The 21,250-nt window shown below is 14.5% G+C and overlaps 1 pseudogene; it reads right to left on the bottom strand.

The window, feature by feature from the left end:
- Positions 1–5,142: 5,142 nt before the first annotated feature.
- On the bottom strand, positions 5,143–11,633 carry LOC143308218 (cytochrome b pseudogene; annotated as a pseudogene).
- Between the last annotated feature and the right edge of the window lie 9,617 nt (positions 11,634–21,250).

Raw genomic sequence — 21,250 nt, 5'->3', positions numbered from 1 at the left:
ATTAAAAATTGTATTAAATTTTATATTTAGATTTATAATTTTTAATTTTAATATTTATTATTTAAGGGAACGTTAGATTTATCTAAATGATAGTTTTATAATTTATATAGAGAATATGAATTATTAAATAATAAAAATTATATTAAAAATTGTATTTTAAATTTTATATTTAGATTTATGATTTTTAATTTTAATATTTATTATTTAAGGGAACGTTAGATTTATTTAAATGATAGTCCTATAATTTATATAGAGAATATGAATTATTAAATAATAAAAATTATATTAAAAATTGTATTAAATTTTATATTTAGATTTATAATTTTTAATTTTAATATTTATTATTTAAAGGAACGTTAGATTTATCTAAATGATAGTTTTATAATTTATATAGAGAATATGAATTATTAAATAATAAAAATTATATTAAAAATTGTATTTTAAATTTTATATTTAGATTTATGATTTTTAATTTTAATATTTATTATTTAAAGGAATGTTAGATTTATTTAAATGATAGTCCTATAATTTATATAGAGAATATGAATTATTAAATAATAAAAATTATATTAAAAATTGTATTAAATTTTATATTTAGATTTATAATTTTTAATTTTAATATTTATTATTTAAAGGAACGTTAGGACTATCTAAATGATAGTCCTATAATTTATATAGAGAATATGAATTATTAAATAATAAAAATTATATTAAAAATTGTATTAAATTTTATATTTAGATTTATAATTTTTAATTTTAATATTTATTATTTAAGGGAACGTTAGATTTATTTAAATGATAGTCCTATAATTTATATAGAGAATATGAATTATTAAATAATAAAAATTATATTAAAAATTGTATTAAATTTTATATTTAGATTTATAATTTTTAATTTTAATATTTATTATTTAAGGGAACGTTAGATTTATCTAAATGATAGTCCTATAATTTATATATAGAATATGAATTATTAAATAATAAAAATTATATTAAAAATTGTATTAAATTTTATATTTAGATTTATAATTTTTAATTTTAATATTTATTATTTAAGGGAACGTTAGATTTATTTAAATGATAGTTCTATAATTTATATAGAGAATATGAATTATTAAATAATAAAAATTATATTAAAAATTGTATTTTAAATTTTATATTTAGATTTATGATTTTTAATTTTAATATTTATTATTTAAGGGAACGTTAGATTTATTTAAATGATAGTCCTATAATTTATATAGAGAATATGAATTATTAAATAATAAAAATTATATTAAAAATTGTATTAAATTTTATATTTAGATTTATAATTTTTAATTTTAATATTTATTATTTAAGGGAACGTTAGATTTATCTAAATGATAGTTTTATAATTTATATAGAGAATATGAATTATTAAATAATAAAAATTATATTAAAAATTGTATTTTAAATTTTATATTTAGATTTATGATTTTTAATTTTAATATTTATTATTTAAGGGAACGTTAGATTTATTTAAATGATAGTCCTATAATTTATATAGAGAATATGAATTATTAAATAATAAAAATTATATTAAAAATTGTATTAAATTTTATATTTAGATTTATAATTTTTAATTTTAATATTTATTATTTAAAGGAACGTTAGATTTATCTAAATGATAGTTTTATAATTTATATAGAGAATATGAATTATTAAATAATAAAAATTATATTAAAAATTGTATTTTAAATTTTATATTTAGATTTATGATTTTTAATTTTAATATTTATTATTTAAAGGAATGTTAGATTTATTTAAATGATAGTCCTATAATTTATATAGAGAATATGAATTATTAAATAATAAAAATTATATTAAAAATTGTATTAAATTTTATATTTAGATTTATAATTTTTAATTTTAATATTTATTATTTAAAGGAACGTTAGGACTATCTAAATGATAGTCCTATAATTTATATAGAGAATATGAATTATTAAATAATAAAAATTATATTAAAAATTGTATTAAATTTTATATTTAGATTTATAATTTTTAATTTTAATATTTATTATTTAAGGGAACGTTAGATTTATTTAAATGATAGTCCTATAATTTATATAGAGAATATGAATTATTAAATAATAAAAATTATATTAAAAATTGTATTAAATTTTATATTTAGATTTATAATTTTTAATTTTAATATTTATTATTTAAGGGAACGTTAGATTTATCTAAATGATAGTCCTATAATTTATATAGAGAATATGAATTATTAAATAATAAAAATTATATTAAAAATTGTATTTTAAATTTTATATTTAGATTTATGATTTTTAATTTTAATATTTATTATTTAAAGGAATGTTAGATTTATCTAAATGATAGTCCTATAATTTATATAGAGAATATGAATTATTAAATAATAAAAATTATATTAAAAATTGTATTAAATTTTATATTTAGATTTATAATTTTTAATTTTAATATTTATTATTTAAAGGAACATTAGGGCTATTTAAATGATAGTCCTATAATTTATATAGAGAATATGAATTATTAAATAATAAAAATTATATTAAAAATTGTATTAAATTTTATATTTAGATTTATAATTTTTAATTTTAATATTTATTATTTAAGGGAACGTTAGAATTATCTAAATGATAGTCCTATAATTTATATAGAGAATATGAATTATTAAATAATAAAAATTATATTAAAAATTGTATTTTAAATTTTATATTTAGATTTATGATTTTTAATTTTAATATTTATTATTTAAATGAACCGTTAGGATTATCTAAATGATTTATAATTTATATAGAGAATATGAATTATTAAATAATAAAAATTATATTAAAAATTGTATTTTAAATTTTATATTTAGATTTATGATTTTTAATTTTAATATTTATTATTTAAAGGAACGTTAGGACTATCTAAATGATAGTCCTATAATTTATATAGAGAATATGAATTATTAAATAATAAAAATTATATTAAAAATTGTATTTTAAATTTTTATATTAAAGTTTTATTTTTAAAATTGTTTTAGTTTTGTATAAAAATATAAATTTTAATTTTATAAAATTAAATAAATTTAGAATTAATATAAATTTTTTATATTTAAATTTAAAATTATTTTTATTATTATTTATTTTTAATTTAAATTAGGAATAGTTTATGTATATATATATATATATATATATATATATATATATATATAAATTTATATATTAAAATTTATAATTAAATTAATTGTATAATAAATTAATTTTAATATATATATATATATATATATATATATGAATAGAAAAAGTATTTTAAATTTAATTTTGTGAATTTAATTTATTAGAAAAAATTTTGATTTTAGATTTATAATTAATTAAATTATTTAAATATATATAAAGTTTAATATAGGGTATTTATTTAAATAATAAATATTATTAGTTAATTAATATATAATACTTTTAATTAAAATGAAAGTTTTTAATGGAAAATAATTTTATTAAATTTTAATTTAGTGCCAGCAATAGCGGTTAAACTAGATTTAAGAGTTAATTTTTTTAAATATAGTAATTTTATAATTAATAATTAATAAAATTAAATTTATAATGGTGAAATATAATAATTTTATAATAATTAATAATTATTTAATGGAAATTACAAAGATTAAAAAGTAAGACTAGGATTAGATACCCTATTATATTAATTTTAAAAAATAATTAATTATTAAATGTAAAGCATTAAAATTATAAGATATGGCAGTTATATAAAATTTTAGGGGAACTTGTATATTAATTTGATGATCCACGATAGGAAGTACTAATAAAATATTATAAATTATTTTTGTATTGTTGTTTAAAAATTTTGTATAAATATTATAATTAAAATTTTATTATATTTAAAAAAAATTCAAATCAAAATAAAGTATTTATTAGATAATATGAGTTACATTAATAAATAATTTTTGAGTTAGAAGTTTTAATATTTTTAATAAAAAGGATTTAAAAGTAAAATTAATTGTTATATTAATTTGAATTTTTTTTTATATAATGTACAAATTGCCCGTCAATTTCAATAAAATTTGAAATAAGTCGTAACAAAGTAAGAATATTGGAAAATGTTCTTAGATAAAATTTTAGTTTAAATAAAATTTTTCAATTACACTGAAAAGATTAATTTAATTATTAAAATTTTAATTAATTAATTAAATAAAATTTTTTTATTGTTTTAATTAGTATATTATAAAAAGTTTTTATAAAAATTTTATGTTAAAGTAATATTTTAAGAAATAATAAATATATTTATATATATAAGTAATGTAAATGAAATTTTAAAATTTTATAAATTAAAGTAAAATTTTGTACCTTTTGTATCAGGGTTAATTTAAAAATTTTTAATAAATTAAATATCTCGAAATTAAAAGAGTTAAATATATAAAATTTTTTTTGTTGAATAAAAATTATAAATATATATTTAGAGATTAGATGTTATTCAATTTTAATGATATCTAGTTATTTTTGAATTAAATTTAATTTATATATTTTTTAAAGTAAATTTAAATAAAAAAGTTTATTTTAGAAAATATAAATAATTTATGGGATAATCTATAAATTAAATTTATATAATAATTTAAATTAAAATTAAAAAGATTAATTTTAAAATTTAAAAGAATTTAATGAGTATTTAATAATTTATTAATAAATTTTTAATTATAGTAAAATTAATTATATATATTGATTTTAAAAAAAAAATAATTTTAATAATATTAGTTATAATATAATGATTAAATTAGTAATTTAATTTGTATAAATTATTTTATGAATAGTATATATATAAATATATATTTAAGTAACTAGGCAAAATAATTATATTCACCTGTTTAACAAAAACATGTCTTTTTGAATTTAATATAAAGTCAGTTCTGCTCAATGAGGAATTAAATAGCTGCAGTATTTTGACTGTACAAAGGTAGCATAATCAATTGTCTTTTAATTGAAGGCTGGGATGAATGAATTAATGAAATATAAACTGTCTCAATAATATAAAATAAATTTAAATTTTGAGTCAAAATGCTTAATTTTATTTAAGGGACGATAAGACCCTATAGAATTTTATATATTATAAATTTTATAAATTGTATTAATATATTTAGTTGGGAGGATTTTTAAATTTATTTAACTTTAAAATTTTAAAATATTGATTGATAGAATTTTAAATTGAAATATAATTAATAATATAAAAATAAATTACCTTAGGGATAACAGCGTAATATTTTTGGAAAGATCAAATTGAAAAAGGTGTTTGCGACCTCGATGTTGAATTAAAATTAATTATAAATGCAGGTGTTTATAAATTTAGTCTGTTCGACTATTAAAATTTTACATGATTTGAGTTCAGATCGACGTGAGTCAGATTGGTTTCTATCTTTAAAAAGATTTAAGATTTTTGTACGAAAGGACTAAGTTTTAAAAATAATTTTTAATTAATTATTAATAAGTTAAATTATCTTGGCAGAGTAGTGCATTAAATTTAGAATTTAAATAATATATATATAATTATAGATAATAATTTATTTAAATTTTATTTATTTATTAATTACTGTAGTGATAGTATTAATTGGGGTAGCATTTTTAACATTATTGGAACGAAAAATTTTAGGTTATATTCAAATTCGTAAAGGTCCAAATAAAGTAGGAATTAAAGGTTTATTACAACCTTTTTCTGATGCAATTAAATTGTTTTCTAAAGAATATATATATTTGGATAAAATTAATTTATATATATATATATTAGGTCCAATAATTATATTATTAATTTCGGTATTTTATTGATTATTAATGCCTTATTTTAGAAATTGAATAAATTTTAAATTTGGATTGGTATTTTTATTTTTAATATTAAGTTTAAGAGTTTATCCAACTATAATAATAGGATGATCATCTAATTCAATTTATGCAATATTAGGGTGTTTACGATCTATTTCTCAATCTATTTCTTTTGAAGTGAGATTATTTTTTATATTTTTTGTTATTATAATATTTATTGAGAGATTTTCTTTAGAAACATTTATTAAATTTCAATTTAATGTAAAATTTATTTTTTTTTTTTTTCCTTTATATTTTATATTAATTATTAGAATAATAATTGAATTGAATCGGGCTCCTTTTGATTTAATTGAGGGGGAGTCTGAATTAGTTTCAGGATTTAATGTTGAATATTATAGGGGGAGATTTTCTTTAATTTTTATAGCTGAATATATAATAATTTTATTTATAAGATTGATTATATCAATTATTTTTTTTAATTTTAATTATTCAATTTTTACTTTATTAATAATTTTATATCATAATTTTTTTTTTATTTGAATTCGAAGAATTATACCTCGAATTCGATATGATGAATTAATATATATATGTTGAAAAAAATTTTTATCTTTTATTTTAATTTATATATATATTAATTTTATTTTAAAAATATTAATAAATTTATATATTTAAATTAATAGAAAGTTATTTTTCTTTAATATATTTTCAAAATATATGTCTATTCAGACTCATTAATTAATAATTATAGATGATTTTATCTCAAAATTTTATAAAATATATATTTGAAAAAAAAAATATAAAGTATATATTTGTAAAAATTAGATTAATTAAAGTGTAAGGATAATCAATAGGTTGTCTTCCTAATCAAGTTAAAATGATGAAATTATTAATAAAAAATCAAAATAAGAAATTATTTAATGGGTAAAATTTATTAGTTTTAAATTTATGATTTATTATAAATGGGAGAATAAAAAGAATTAAAATAGAAAAAAGTAAAGCTAATACTCCCCCTAATTTATTGGGAATAGCTCGTAAAATTGAATAAGCAAATAGGAAATATCATTCAGGTTTAATATGTTGTGGGGTATTTATAGGGTTTGCAATAGATCAATTATCAGGATCATTTAATATATTAGGATTTTGTAGAATAATAAATCTAAATGATATAAAAATTATAAAAAATCCAAGAATATCTTTGGATGAGAAATATGAGTGGAAAGGAATTTTATAAATATTTCTATTTGTTCCTATTGGATTATTAGATCCAGTTATATGAAGGAAATAAAGATGTATAATAACTATTATTAGAATTAATAATGGTAAAATAAAATGTAATGAAAAGAATCGATTTAATGTAGCATTATTAATAGAAAATCCTCCTCAGATTCATTCTACAATTGTTTGTCCAATATAAGGGATTGCAGAAAGAAGATTTGTAATTACTGTTGCTCCTCAAAAAGATATTTGTCCTCATGGTAAAACATATCCTATAAAAGCAGTTCCTATTGAAGTTAATAAAATAATAATTCCAATATTTCATACATGTTGAGATGAATAACATTGATAAAAAATATTTCGTCTAATATGTATATATATACAAAGAAAATAAAATGATGCCCCATTTAAATGAATATAACGAAATATTCATCCAGAATTAACATTTTTTATAATGTGAATAATTCTATCAAAAGCATAATTAATATTTGGACAATAATGCATAGATAAAATGAAACCTGAAATAATTTGAATTAATAAAAGAATTCCTAAAATTGATCCAAAGTTTCATAAATAATTAATGTTTACTGGGGTAGGATGAATATTGAATGAAGAATAAATGATATTAAGAAATTTATTAGATTTAAAAATTTTTAAATATTTATTTTTCATTAAATTTTAATTTTACGAAGAGGGATTATTTTAATTGTAGATATTTTGAATGAAAGAGTTAAGCAAATTAATAAGAATAAGATTATAAAAATAGTTAAATAATTTATTGGATAAAAATAAATATTTTGAATTTTAAATAAATTATTATTTAAAATTATGTTTTCTGTAAATATAAAAATTGGTATTCAATTAATAAAATGAATAATTATAATAAAAGAAATAAAAAAAAAATTAATAGAAGTGATTAGTTCAAAAAATTTTATTTTTGAATTTTCATTGTTAATTAATCTTACAAAATAATTAAATATAATTATTATTCCTCCGATTAAAGAAATTGAAATTATAAAAGAGTATATTGAATTATTTATATTTAAAAATATTAAAGTAGATGAGGATAAGGTGAAAATAATAAAAGAGAATAAAATAGTAATTGGATGTAGTGAAGAAAGTAATAAAATATTTGTGATAATAAATAGATTTATGAATATAAATAAAATTTTTGATATTAACATTAACAAAATATAGTTTAAATAAAAATTTTAATTTTGGGAATTAAAGATATTTATAAAATTATTTTGAAATTAGACTTTAGAAAAAATTTTCAATATTAATTTACAAAATTAATGTTTTTTTTAAACTATAAAGTCTAATTTATTTTAAAAAGATATTTTTTAATTTTAATAGTTTTAATTTTTATAATAATATTAATAATTAATAAGTATTTTTTAATATTTTTAATTAGAATGGAATTTTTCGTAGTATTGAATTTAATAATTTTAATATTAAATGAGTTGGAATATTTAAGGTGAATATTTATATATTATTTAATTTTTTCTGTTTGTGAAGCTGTTTTAGGATTATCAATTGTAGTGTCAATATTGAGAATTATTGGAAATCAAGGTTTTATAATAATAAATTTAAAATGTTAATAATAGAAAGTATAATTTTTATAGTTGGATTTTTAATTATTAATTTTAATATTTATAAAAAGTTATATTTTATTAGAAATATAATATTTTTATTGAGTTTTTTGATATTAAGAATGAATAGATTTTTTATGGAATGAATTAATTTAAGATTAAATTTTGGATTAAATTTTTATTCTTATGGAATTATTATGATATCTTTATGGATTTTTGGATTAGTATTTATGAGAATTAATCAGGAAAAAAATTTGATTTTATGTTTAAATTTATTAATATTAATATTAATTGTTTTAGTAATAAATTTTTTTAGAATAAATATATTAATATTTTATTTTTTTTTTGAAGTAAGTTTATTAATTATTTTTTTTTTTATTATGAAATGAGGAATAGGATTTTTACGAATTTATGCAAGATATTATTTGATATTTTATACTTTATTTTTTTCATTACCTTTATTATTAGTATTATTTTATTTATTTAATTTAATAGGGTCTTTAAGATTTTTATTATTAGAAAGAATAAAATTTAAGTTAAATAAAATTTTATTTTTATATTTAATTATAGGATTTTTAGTAAAAATACCAATATATATAATTCATGGTTGATTATTAAAAGCTCATGTAGAAGCTCCTGTATTTGGATCAATAATTTTAGCTGCAATTTTATTAAAGTTAGGGTCTTATGGATTATTACGATTAATAATGATTTTTTTTCAAAATTTTTTAGAAATGAATAAGTATTTTATTGAAATTGGATTATTGGGAAGGATTATTTTAAGATTTAGTTGTTTTCGACAAATTGATATAAAAATTTTAGTAGCAATATCTTCTGTTGTTCATATAAATTTATTAATAGCTTCTATATTTACTATAAGAAAATTAAGATTTTTAGGTTCATATTTAATAATAATTGCTCATGGGTTGTGTTCTTCTGGATTATTTTATTTATTAAATTTATGTTATTTGGAGACTCATAGACGATTGATAATTATTAATAAGGGTGTTTTAATTTTTATGCCTTCTATATCATTGATATGATTTTTAATATGTTCTTCAAATATAGCTGCTCCTTTTTCTTTAAATTTAGTTGGGGAAATTTTTTTATTGATAAGATTAGTTAATTGAATAAGATTATTAATAATTAAATTATTTTTTTATTGTTTAGTTAGATTTATGTATTCTTTATATTTTTTTAGATTTATTGTTCATGGAAAGAATTTTTTTTATAAAAGATTAAGAAGAGGAAAATTAATTAATTATTTAATTTTATTATTTCATTGAATTCCTTTAAATATAGTTATTTTAAATTTAAGAATTTTTATTTAATTTAAATAGTTTAAAAAAAAATTTTGAAATGTGGGTTCAAAGATGTAAATTAAGTACTTTAAATTATTTTAATTATATTTGTATATATATTATTTGTATTTACGGGATTTTTTTTTTTATTTATAATAATTATTTTTTTTAATAGGAATTTAATTATTTTAGAATGAATAATTTATAGATATAATAGAATAAAATTTTCTTTTTTTATTTATTTAGATTTTTATAGAATAATATTTTTAATATTAGTTTCACTTATTTCTATAGTTGTATTAATTTATAGAATTTATTATATAGAAGGGGATAAATTTATAAATCGATTTATTATTTTAGTAATTTTATTTGTAGTATCAATATATTTTATAATTTTGAGACCTAGATTTTTAACAATTTTATTAGGATGAGATGGTTTAGGATTAATTTCTTATTGTTTAATTATTTATTATCAAAATGATAAAGCTTATAATGCTGGAATATTAACAATTTTTAGAAATCGTGTAGGGGATGTGGGAATTTTATTAATAATTACTATGGGAATAATATATGGGAGGTGAAATTTAATAATTTATAAATTTAATTTATTAATATTAATTTTATTAGTATTAGTAGCTTTTACAAAAAGAGCTCAAATTCCATTTACTTTATGATTACCTGCTGCAATAATAGCTCCTACTCCTGTCTCATCTTTAGTTCATTCTTCAACTTTAGTAACAGCTGGGGTTTATTTATTAATTCGATATAATAAATTTTTGTTTTTAGGATGTTTTAATAAATATATTTTATTAATTTCTAGGTTAACTATATTTATAGCGGGTTTAATTGCAAATTATGAATTTGATTTTAAAAAAATTATTGCTTTATCGACTTTAAGTCAATTAAGATTAATAATAAGAATTTTAAGATTAGGATTTTGGGAAATAGCTTTTTTTCATTTAGTAATTCATGCTTTATTTAAATCTTTAATATTTTTATGTGTGGGTAGATTTATTCATAATTTTAATAGAAATCAAGATATCCGATGTTATGGTGGTATAATTTATATTTATCCTTTTAAAACTATAGTTTTAATTTTTTCTTTAATATGTTTAATAGGATTTCCTTTTATATCAGGATATTTTTCTAAAGATATAATTATGGAATTAATTTTTTTAAGAAAAATAAATATAATTAGAATAATATTTTTAATTTTTTCTACAATTTTTACTGTATCTTATTCTATTCGATTAATTATATTTATTTTATTTTCTAAAAAAAATTATTATGTAAATTTAATTAAGAAAGAAGGTATTTTGGTAAATTTTTGTATATTTATTTTATTAATAACTATTTTTTTTATTGGATATTTATATTTTAAAATTTTTAATTTAAATTATTTAATTGTATTAACAATAAATTTAAAAATTATGGTTATAAAATTAATTTTATGTGGAATTTTGATTGGGCAGTTTTTTTATTTTAATTCTTATAAAAATTTAATAATAGGAAATTTTATAAGAACAATATTTTATATCGAAAAAATTTATTTGTATTATGATTTACCTTTAAATATAGTTATATTGTATGAAAATATTCATGAAAAAAATTTATTTGAATTTAAGATTAAATTTATAAAATTGAAATTTTATTTATTTAAATATAAGTTAAATGAATATAATTTTATGAATATATTATTAACTAATTTATTAATAATATTAATTTTTATTTTTTTAATTTAAAATTTAAATAGCTTAAGAAGAGCATAATATTGAAGATATTAAGGTAATTTTAATATTTTTAAATAAAATTTTTATAAATATAATTTTTATAAATAAATTTTATATTTATTAATATTATACTGAAAATATAAAGTTTTATTAAACTATATAAAAATTATTTAGAAATAATAATATATAAAATATTAAATTTAGAATTAGAAGTTCTATTTAAATTTATTTCTTTAATTGGAATTTTAATTCAATAAATTTATTAACAATAAATTGCTTCTATTTTAGCTTCAATTAATATTAATATGTATATATTATATATATAAATATATGAAGTAATTTTTACAATTAATTTCGGCTTAATATTAGACTTTTTTAGTCCATATATTAAAAAATTCAATTTAATAATCTATAACTTCATTCAATAAGTAGACTAATAATTATTAAAAAAATAAAAATTAAAATAATTAATATTAAAAAAATAGATTTAAATTTTATTAAAAAGATAGATGGTAAAATTAAGATAATTTCAATATCAAAAATTAAGAATAGTAAAGTAATTAGGAAAAATTGTGTAGAAAATGGGAGACGGGAGTTTGATTGGGAGTTAAATCCACATTCAAATGGGGTAATTTTTTCTCGATTTAATGGTTTATATATTCTTAAATAAAAATTAATTAATATAAGTATAGAAGTAATAATTATTATAAAATAAAATAAAAATATAATATTAAAAATTATATATATTAATTTTATAAATTTTTTAATTGGAAATTAAATGTAATTAAGTTTATACTATATATATATTAATTATTATTATATTTAAAATATTCATCAATAAATTGAAATATATAAAAATAATCAAATTACATCTACAAAATGTCAATATCAAGATGCTGCTTCAAAATTAAAATGATGAGTTGCAGAAAAATGTAGATTAATTAATCGGATTAGTGTAATAAATAAGAAAATAATTCCAATAATTACATGTAATCCGTGAAATCCTGTTGCTATAAAGAAAATAGATCCAAAAATTCTATCATTAAAACAGAATGGAGCTTCTATATATTCAATAAATTGGAGAAAAGAAAAATATATTCCTAAAATAATAGTAATTATTAGAGAAATTTTTCTTTCTATATAATTTTTATTTAATAATCTATTGTGACTTCAAGTTAGGGAAATTCCTGAAGAAATTAAAATTAATGAATTTAATAAAGGGATTCTAAATGGATTGAATATGATAATATTTTTAGGGGGTCAAAGTAAACCAATTTCTATTCCTGGGGAACTTATAGAATGAAAATAAGTTCAAAATAATGAAATAAAAAAAAAAAATTCTGAAATAATAAATAAGATTATTCTAAATTTTATTAGTTTTAAAACTAAAAATGTATGAAATCCTTGAAAAGTTCTTTCTCGAATAATATCTCGTCATCAAAAAAATATAGAAGAGATTAAGATAAGAAAATTAATAAAAATTAAAAAAAAATTTAAGTAAAAGAATCATATTACTAATCTTAATAATAAATTTATTAAATTAAAAGCGTTTATAATAGGTCAAGGTCTGTTAGTAACTAAATGAAAAGGATGATTATAATAAATTGACATTAATTTTTAGATTCTAAAAAATATAATAAAGAAAGAATAGAAAATACATATGCTTGAATTATAGAAACTGCAATTTCTAAAATTATTAATAAATTTTGAATTAAAATTGTGATAGGTAATAAAATTAAGAATTTAGAAATGAATGTGCCTAAAAGAGTTAATAGTAGATGTCCTGCAATTATATTTGCAGTTAATCGAATTGCTAAAGTAAAAGGTCGAATAATATTTCTAATTAGTTCAATTATTACTATAAAATTTATTAAAGCAGGGGGTGTATTTAAAGGAACTAAATGAATTAATATATTTAATGGTTTATTTCATCATCTATAAATAAAAAATCTTATTCAAGAAGATAAAGCAATAATTAAATTAAATGATATATGACTTGTTGAAGTAAAAATATAAGGGAATAATCCTATAAAATTTCTTAATGCAATAAAAGTTATTAATCTAAAAAAAATTAAAATATTTATTTTATACTTTTTTTTTGTTAAGCTTTTAAATTCAGAAAAAATAATTTTAGAAATTGAAATAAATAATATTTCAAATCGGGATGGAATAATTCAAAAATTTAAAGGTAGAATAATAAAAATTAATATAGAATTAATTCAATTTAAAGAAAAATGTATTCTTGTAGTTGGGTCAAAAATTTCAAAAAGATTTATTATCATTTTCAATTAAATAATTTATGGGTTTTAAAGGATTTTTTAGGAAAATAAATTTTTAAATTAATTGGAAAAAAATAAATTTTAAAGATTAATATGAAAAAAATTAATAATTCAAAGATAGAAATTAATATTCAATATCTAGGTCTTATTTGTGGAATAAAATTTTCATTAAGAGTATAATAAATACTATATTTGATTTAAAAGATCAATTCTTATTTTGTTTCAGACACTTAATGATAAAATTTAAGAAATAATTTTGAAGGAAATTAATTTTAATTTGACAAATTAATGTTATTATTTATATTTAACTAATTTCTTTAAGTAGAATTTTTAATTCAATTTATAAAATTGTTATAAGATGTAGATTCTAAAACAATAGGTATAAATCTATGATTTATACCACAAATTTCTGAACATTGGCCAAAAAAAAGTCCAGGTCGTAAAGCAAGAATATTTATTTGATTAATTCGACCTGGGGTTGCATCTCTTTTTACTCCTATAGAAGGAATAGTTCAAGAATGAATAACATCTGTAGAAGTAGTTAATATTCGAATTGAAATTTTAAAGGGAATAATTATACGATTATCTACATCCAATAATCGGAAAGAATTATATTCAAAGTTTTTATTTATATAAGAATCAAATTCAAAATTATTAAATTCAGGATATTCATATCTTCAGTATCATTGGTGTCCAATACTTTTTACTGTAAAAAAAATTGGGTTTCATAATTCATCTGTAAAATATAAAATTTTTAAAGATGGAAAACAAATAAATAAAAGAATAATAGCTGGAATAATAGTTCAAATAATTTCAATAGTATGATGTTTTAAAAGAAATCGATTAATAAATTTATTATTAAAAATATCTATTAATATAAAAAGTGTAGTTGAAATAATTATGATTATAAATATTATAGTAAAATTATGAAATGATATAAGATTATCTGAATAAGGGGAATTTGAATCTTGAAATGAATATATATATCATGAAGAAATTTTTAATAAAAATTAAATAATTTTATATATGGATCTTAAATCCATTGCACTAATCTGCCATATTAAATTAAATTTTTAAAATTAATGGAATTTCCCTATAAGAATGATTTAAAGGGGGATTATGTATAATTCATTCTAAAGCTGTTTGATTAAATTTAAATAAAATTATTCGTTTTGAATATAATCTTTCAAAAATAATATAAATTATTACAATAATTCTGTTTAAAGTAATTAAAGATCCTATAGAGGAAAATAAATTTCAACATATATAAGAATCTGGATAATCTGAATATCGACGTGGTATTCCTATTATTCCTAAAAAATGTTGAGGAAAAAAAGTTATATTTACTCCAATAAATATTAAGAAAAATTGAATTTTTAATCAAGATTGGTTTATTGAAAGTCCAATGATTATAGGGAATCAGTGAATAATAGCGGCTATAATAGAAAAAATAGCTCCTATAGATAAAACATAATGAAAATGTCCTACAACATAGTATGTATCATGTAGGATAATATCAATAGAAGAATTAGATAATATAATTCCTGTTAATCCTCCTATGGTAAAAAGAAAAATAAATCCTAGAGTTCATATAATAGATATATTTATTTTTAATTTAGAGCCGTGATATGTTGCTAGTCATCTAAAAACTTTAATTCCTGTTGGAATTGCAATAATTATAGTAGCTGAGGTAAAATAAGCTCGAGTATCTACATCTAATCCGACGGTAAATATATGATGAGCTCATACAATAAAACCTAAAAGTCCAATTCTTAATATAGCATAAATTATTCCAATATTTCCAAAAGTTTCTTTTTTTCCTCTTTCATTAGAAATAATTTGGGAAATTAACCCAAATCCTGGAAGGATTAGAATATAGACTTCTGGGTGACCGAAGAATCAAAATAAATGTTGATAAAGAATTGGGTCTCCTCCTCCAGTTGGATCAAAAAAAGATGTATTAAAATTTCGGTCAAATAATAATATAGTAATAGCACCAGCTAATACTGGTAAGGAAAAAAGTAAAAGAATAGTTGTAATAAAAACAGATCAAGGAAATAAAGGTAATTGTATATGTTTTAAGGAAATATTTTTTATTATAATAATTGTAACAATAAAATTTAGTGATCCTATAATAGAAGATAATCCTGAAATATGTAAAGAAAAAATTGCTAAATCTACTGAGGGTGAAGAATGGTATAAATTTGAAGATAAAGGAGGATATACAGTTCATCCTGTTCCTGGTCTTGGATTTAAAAAATTTCTTAAAAGTAAAATTATTAAAGATGGGGGTAAAAGTCAAAATCTAATATTATTTATTCGGGGAAAAGCTATATCTGGAATTCCTAATATTAAAGGAATTAATCAATTTCCAAATCCCCCAATTAAAAATGGTATTACAAGAAAAAAAATTATTAAAAAAGCATGAGCTGTAACTAAAGAATTATAGATTTGGTCATTAGAAATTCATGATCCAGGAATACTTAATTCTATTCGAATAATAATTCTTATTGCTGAACCAATTATTCCAGATCATAAAGCAAATATTATATAAAGAATTCCAATATCTTTATGATTAGTAGAATAAAACCATTTAATTAAGATTTAAAAATATTATATTTTCAACTTTGAAGGTTGATAGTTTATTGTTAACTTAAAATCTTTATAAGTATTATGCCTGATAAAAGGATTAAATTGTAAATTTAATAATGAAATAAATTTTCTAATACTAAAAAATTAATAGATAAAAATTAAAAAAAAAAATTAAAGAAAAGGTTAAAATTAAATTAAAATTATTCTTGAAATAGAATTTTGGGAATTTTAATCAAGATTTTTTAGTTAATTTCGATAAAGTAAGTTGATAGTTAATAATATTTAAATAACTTCATGTTATAATAACTCTAGAAATTGCTAAAATAATTAAAAAGAAAATAGATTTTTGAATTAAAATATTTTCATAAAAAAAAAATCATTTTGCTATAAAAGAACTAAATGGAGGTAATATACTATAAGAAAAAATAATAATAATAAAAAGATAATTAAAATTTTTTATTCTATTTAAATTTAAAGTGAAAATTTTATTTTTAAAATTTATTTTTTCAAGTAAATAAAGTAATAGAAATGTATTTAATAAATAAATAATAAAATAAAAAATAAATGTTTGAGAATTAAGAAATGAAATAAAAATTAAGTAAGAGGAATGATTTATTGAGGAAAAAATTAGAATTTTTTTTAAATTTGTTTCTTCTATAATGAAAATAGAAGCAATAATTCTATTTATAGTTAAAAATATTAATAAATAAGAATTAAAGTAAATAGAAAATCTAATTAAATTAATAGGAATAATTTTTGCAAATGTGGAGAAAAAAAAAATTTCGTTTCAAGAGAGAAAAGGAAATGTATAAATTATTCATACATTAAAAGGAAAAATTCCTAATTTTAAGAATAATCTAAATATTAAGATTAAATTAGTATTAGTTTTTAATTGAATAATTAAATAATTTATTGAATAAATAAAATTTATAAAAATTAATAATCTAGAGATTCTAGAGATAAAAAAATAAATTAATCTGGGAATTTTATTTACATTATTAAAATTTAAATATCCAATAAAAATAAGAGAAAAAAATTCTAAAATTATTCATTTTATAAAAATATTTTCTAAAAAAAAAATAGATAATGAAAGTAAAATAAGGGAAAATTTAATAAAAATATTTAATTGGGAAATTTTTATAAATAATTTATAATTAAATTTAATTTAAATTATTTAACAATAGTATAAATATTATACATATATATTCTATCAAAATAATCCTTTTATCAGGCATATTGTTTTATTTATGTTTAAGTTTAATAATATATATATATATATATATATATATATATTAAATATATCTTAGTGTAAAAGCATTTAAAAATTTGAATTTTAAGGAACTAAAAAAATTAGTAGATATATAAAATTATAATATATAATTTTATTAAATATTTATAAAAGAAATTAATCTATATTTAGATCATGAGTCTAATAACTTAAATTTAGTTTATTTATAAAGATATAATTTAAAATTTATTTTTAATTGCAATTTAAATGTTATAAAATTAACTAATATCCAAATTAAAAAATTTTAATATATATATATATATATATATATATATATATATATATATATATATATATATATATATAATAAAATTATAAAATTAAGAAAATTAATAAAATTAAGGAATTTTGTATTAAAATTAAATATAGAATAATTTTTTAATATTTATAAGTTAAGTAAATAAATATTAAATAGAATTTAAAATTGTGAATAATATATATAATATTTATAATTTAAAATTGTGAAATAATATATATAATATATGATATATAAATATAATTTAAAATAAAGTATAATGGGATAAAATAAATTAAATTAATTTTTTTATAAAAATTAATTTTCAAAAAGATAATGATAAATTATTAAAGATCTAATATTAAAATTGTCTACTAGAATACAATAGCAAATAATATAAAATATTTTAATATAAGGAACTTTATATTTTTTTCAATTTTTTATAAGTTTGAATATAATTTTATATTTGTATTTTTTTAACATATATTTAAATTTGTAAAAATGTATTTAAATTGAAAATTTAATGTTTTATTGTAACTATTAAATAAGATTAAAATAAATTATATATATATATATATATATATATATATATATATAATTTTAAAATTAAATTTATTATTAGAATTAATAGAATTAATTAATTTTAATTATTTAATTATTTATTTATATTTTGTTAAAATTAAATTAAAATTATTTAATAATTAAGAAATTAAAATTTTTTTATAATTATTTAAATATAAATTAAAGTTTAAATAATTATTAAATTATTTAATTTAATATTTATATTTTGATTTTTGTTTATTAAAATTAAATTTTTAATTTAATAATTAAAAAAGTTGTATTAAATATATTATTTTTATTAGAAAATTATATATTAAATAAAAATTAAATATTAAGGTATAGTAGAAAAGGGTTATATATTTTTAAAATATATAATCCTAACGTTCTTTAATATATATATATATATATATATTATAAATATAAATAAATTAAATTTTTAATTTAATAATTAAAAAAGTTATATTAAATAATATTATATTATTAAATATTAAGGTATAGAATAAAGAGTAGAGGATTATATATTTTTTAAGTATATAATCCTAACGTTCTTTAATGTTTATATATATATATATATATATATATATTATATATTAAATTTTTAATTTAATAATTAAAATTATATTAAATATTATTTTATTAAAAAATTATATATTAAATAAAAATTAAATTAAATATTAAGATTATAAAAATAAAGGATTATATATTTTTAAATATATAATCTTAATGTTTTTTATATATATATATATATATATATTAAAATTAAATTTTTAATTTAATAATTAAGAAAGTTATATTAATATTAATTAAATATTAAGGTATAGTATAAGGAGAATAGAGGATTATATATTTTATTTTTTAAGTATATAATCCTAACGTTCTTTAATATTTATATATATATATATATATATATATATATATATATATATATTAAAATTAAATTTTTAATTTAATAATTAAGAAGGTTATATTAATATTAATTAAATATTAAGGTATAGTAATAAGGAGAATAGAGGATTATATATTTTATTTTTTAAGTATATAATCCTAACGTTCTTTAATATTTATATATATATATATATATATATATATATATATATATATATATATATATATATATATATATATATATATATTAAAATTAAATTTTTAATTTAATAATTAAGAAGGTTATATTAATATTAATTAAATATTTAGGTATAGTATAAGGAGAATAAAGGATTATATATTTTATTTTTTAAGTATATAATCCTAACGTTCTTTAATATTTATATATATATATATATATATATATATATATATATATATATGTATATATATATATATATATATATATATATATAAATAAATTAAATTTTTAATTTAATAATTAATAAAGTTATATTAATATTAATTAAATATTAAGGTATAGATAAGGAGAATAGAGGAATAGAGGATTATATATTTTATTTTTTAAGTATATAATCCTAACGTTCTTTAATATTTATATATATATATATATATATATATATATATATATATATATATATATATATATTAAAATTAAATTTTTAATTTAATAATTAATAAAGTTATATTAATATTAATTAAATATTAAGGTATAGTATAAGGAGAATAGAGGATTATATATTTTTTAAGTATATAATCCTAATGTTCTTTAATATTTATATATATATATATATATATAAATAAATAAATATTAAATTTTTAATTTAATAATTAAGAAAGTTATATTAAATAATATTATTTTATTAAAAAATTATATATTAAATAAAAATTAAATATTAAGGAATAGAAAAATAAAGGATTATATATTTTTTAAATATATAATCCTAACGTTCTTTAATATATATATATATATATATATATATATATATATTATATATATATATATATATTAAAATTAAATTTTTAATTTAATAATTAAGAAAATTATATTAATATTAATTAAATATTAAGGTATATGGAATAAAGGGTTATATATTTTTTTAAATATATAATTTTAACGTTCTTTAATATATATATATATATATATATATATATATTAAAATTAAAAGTTTTTAATTTAATAATTAAAAAAGTTATATAAAATATTTTTATTAAAAAATTATATATTTAAATAAAAATTAAATATTAAAATAAGAAAGTAAGATTAGATATTTATCATAAATATATAAATTTTAATGTTTTAAAATTTTATATAAAAATTAAATTTTTAATTTAATAATCAAAAATATATTAAAATTATTTAAAAATAAAATTAAATTATAAGTAAATGATTATAATATATATATATATATATATATATTATATTATATTTAAATTATAAATTTCTAATTTTAAAAAATATTTTTAAATTTGCAATTTAATGTTTTAAATAAACTATAGAAATTTAAAATTTATAATTTAATGTTTTATATTATAGAAATTTAAAATTATATATATATATATATATATATATATATATATATTAAATATTTATATAAAAATAATATTATTATTTATCTCAGTATAATATTAATTAATTAATATAAATTCTTTCCCACAGATTAATATATTTATTATATATTAAATATTTATATAAAAATAATATTATTATTTATCCCAGTATAATATTAATTAATTAATATAAATTCCTTCTCACAGATCAATA

The sequence above is a fragment of the Osmia lignaria genome, unplaced genomic scaffold, assembly GCF_051020975.1.
Source record: "Osmia lignaria lignaria isolate PbOS001 unplaced genomic scaffold, iyOsmLign1 scaffold0212, whole genome shotgun sequence".
NCBI classification, from domain to species: Eukaryota; Metazoa; Arthropoda; class Insecta; order Hymenoptera; family Megachilidae; genus Osmia; species Osmia lignaria.
The sequence above is the reverse complement of the archived record's forward strand: the minus strand, read 5'-3'. Positions and strand labels throughout refer to the sequence as shown.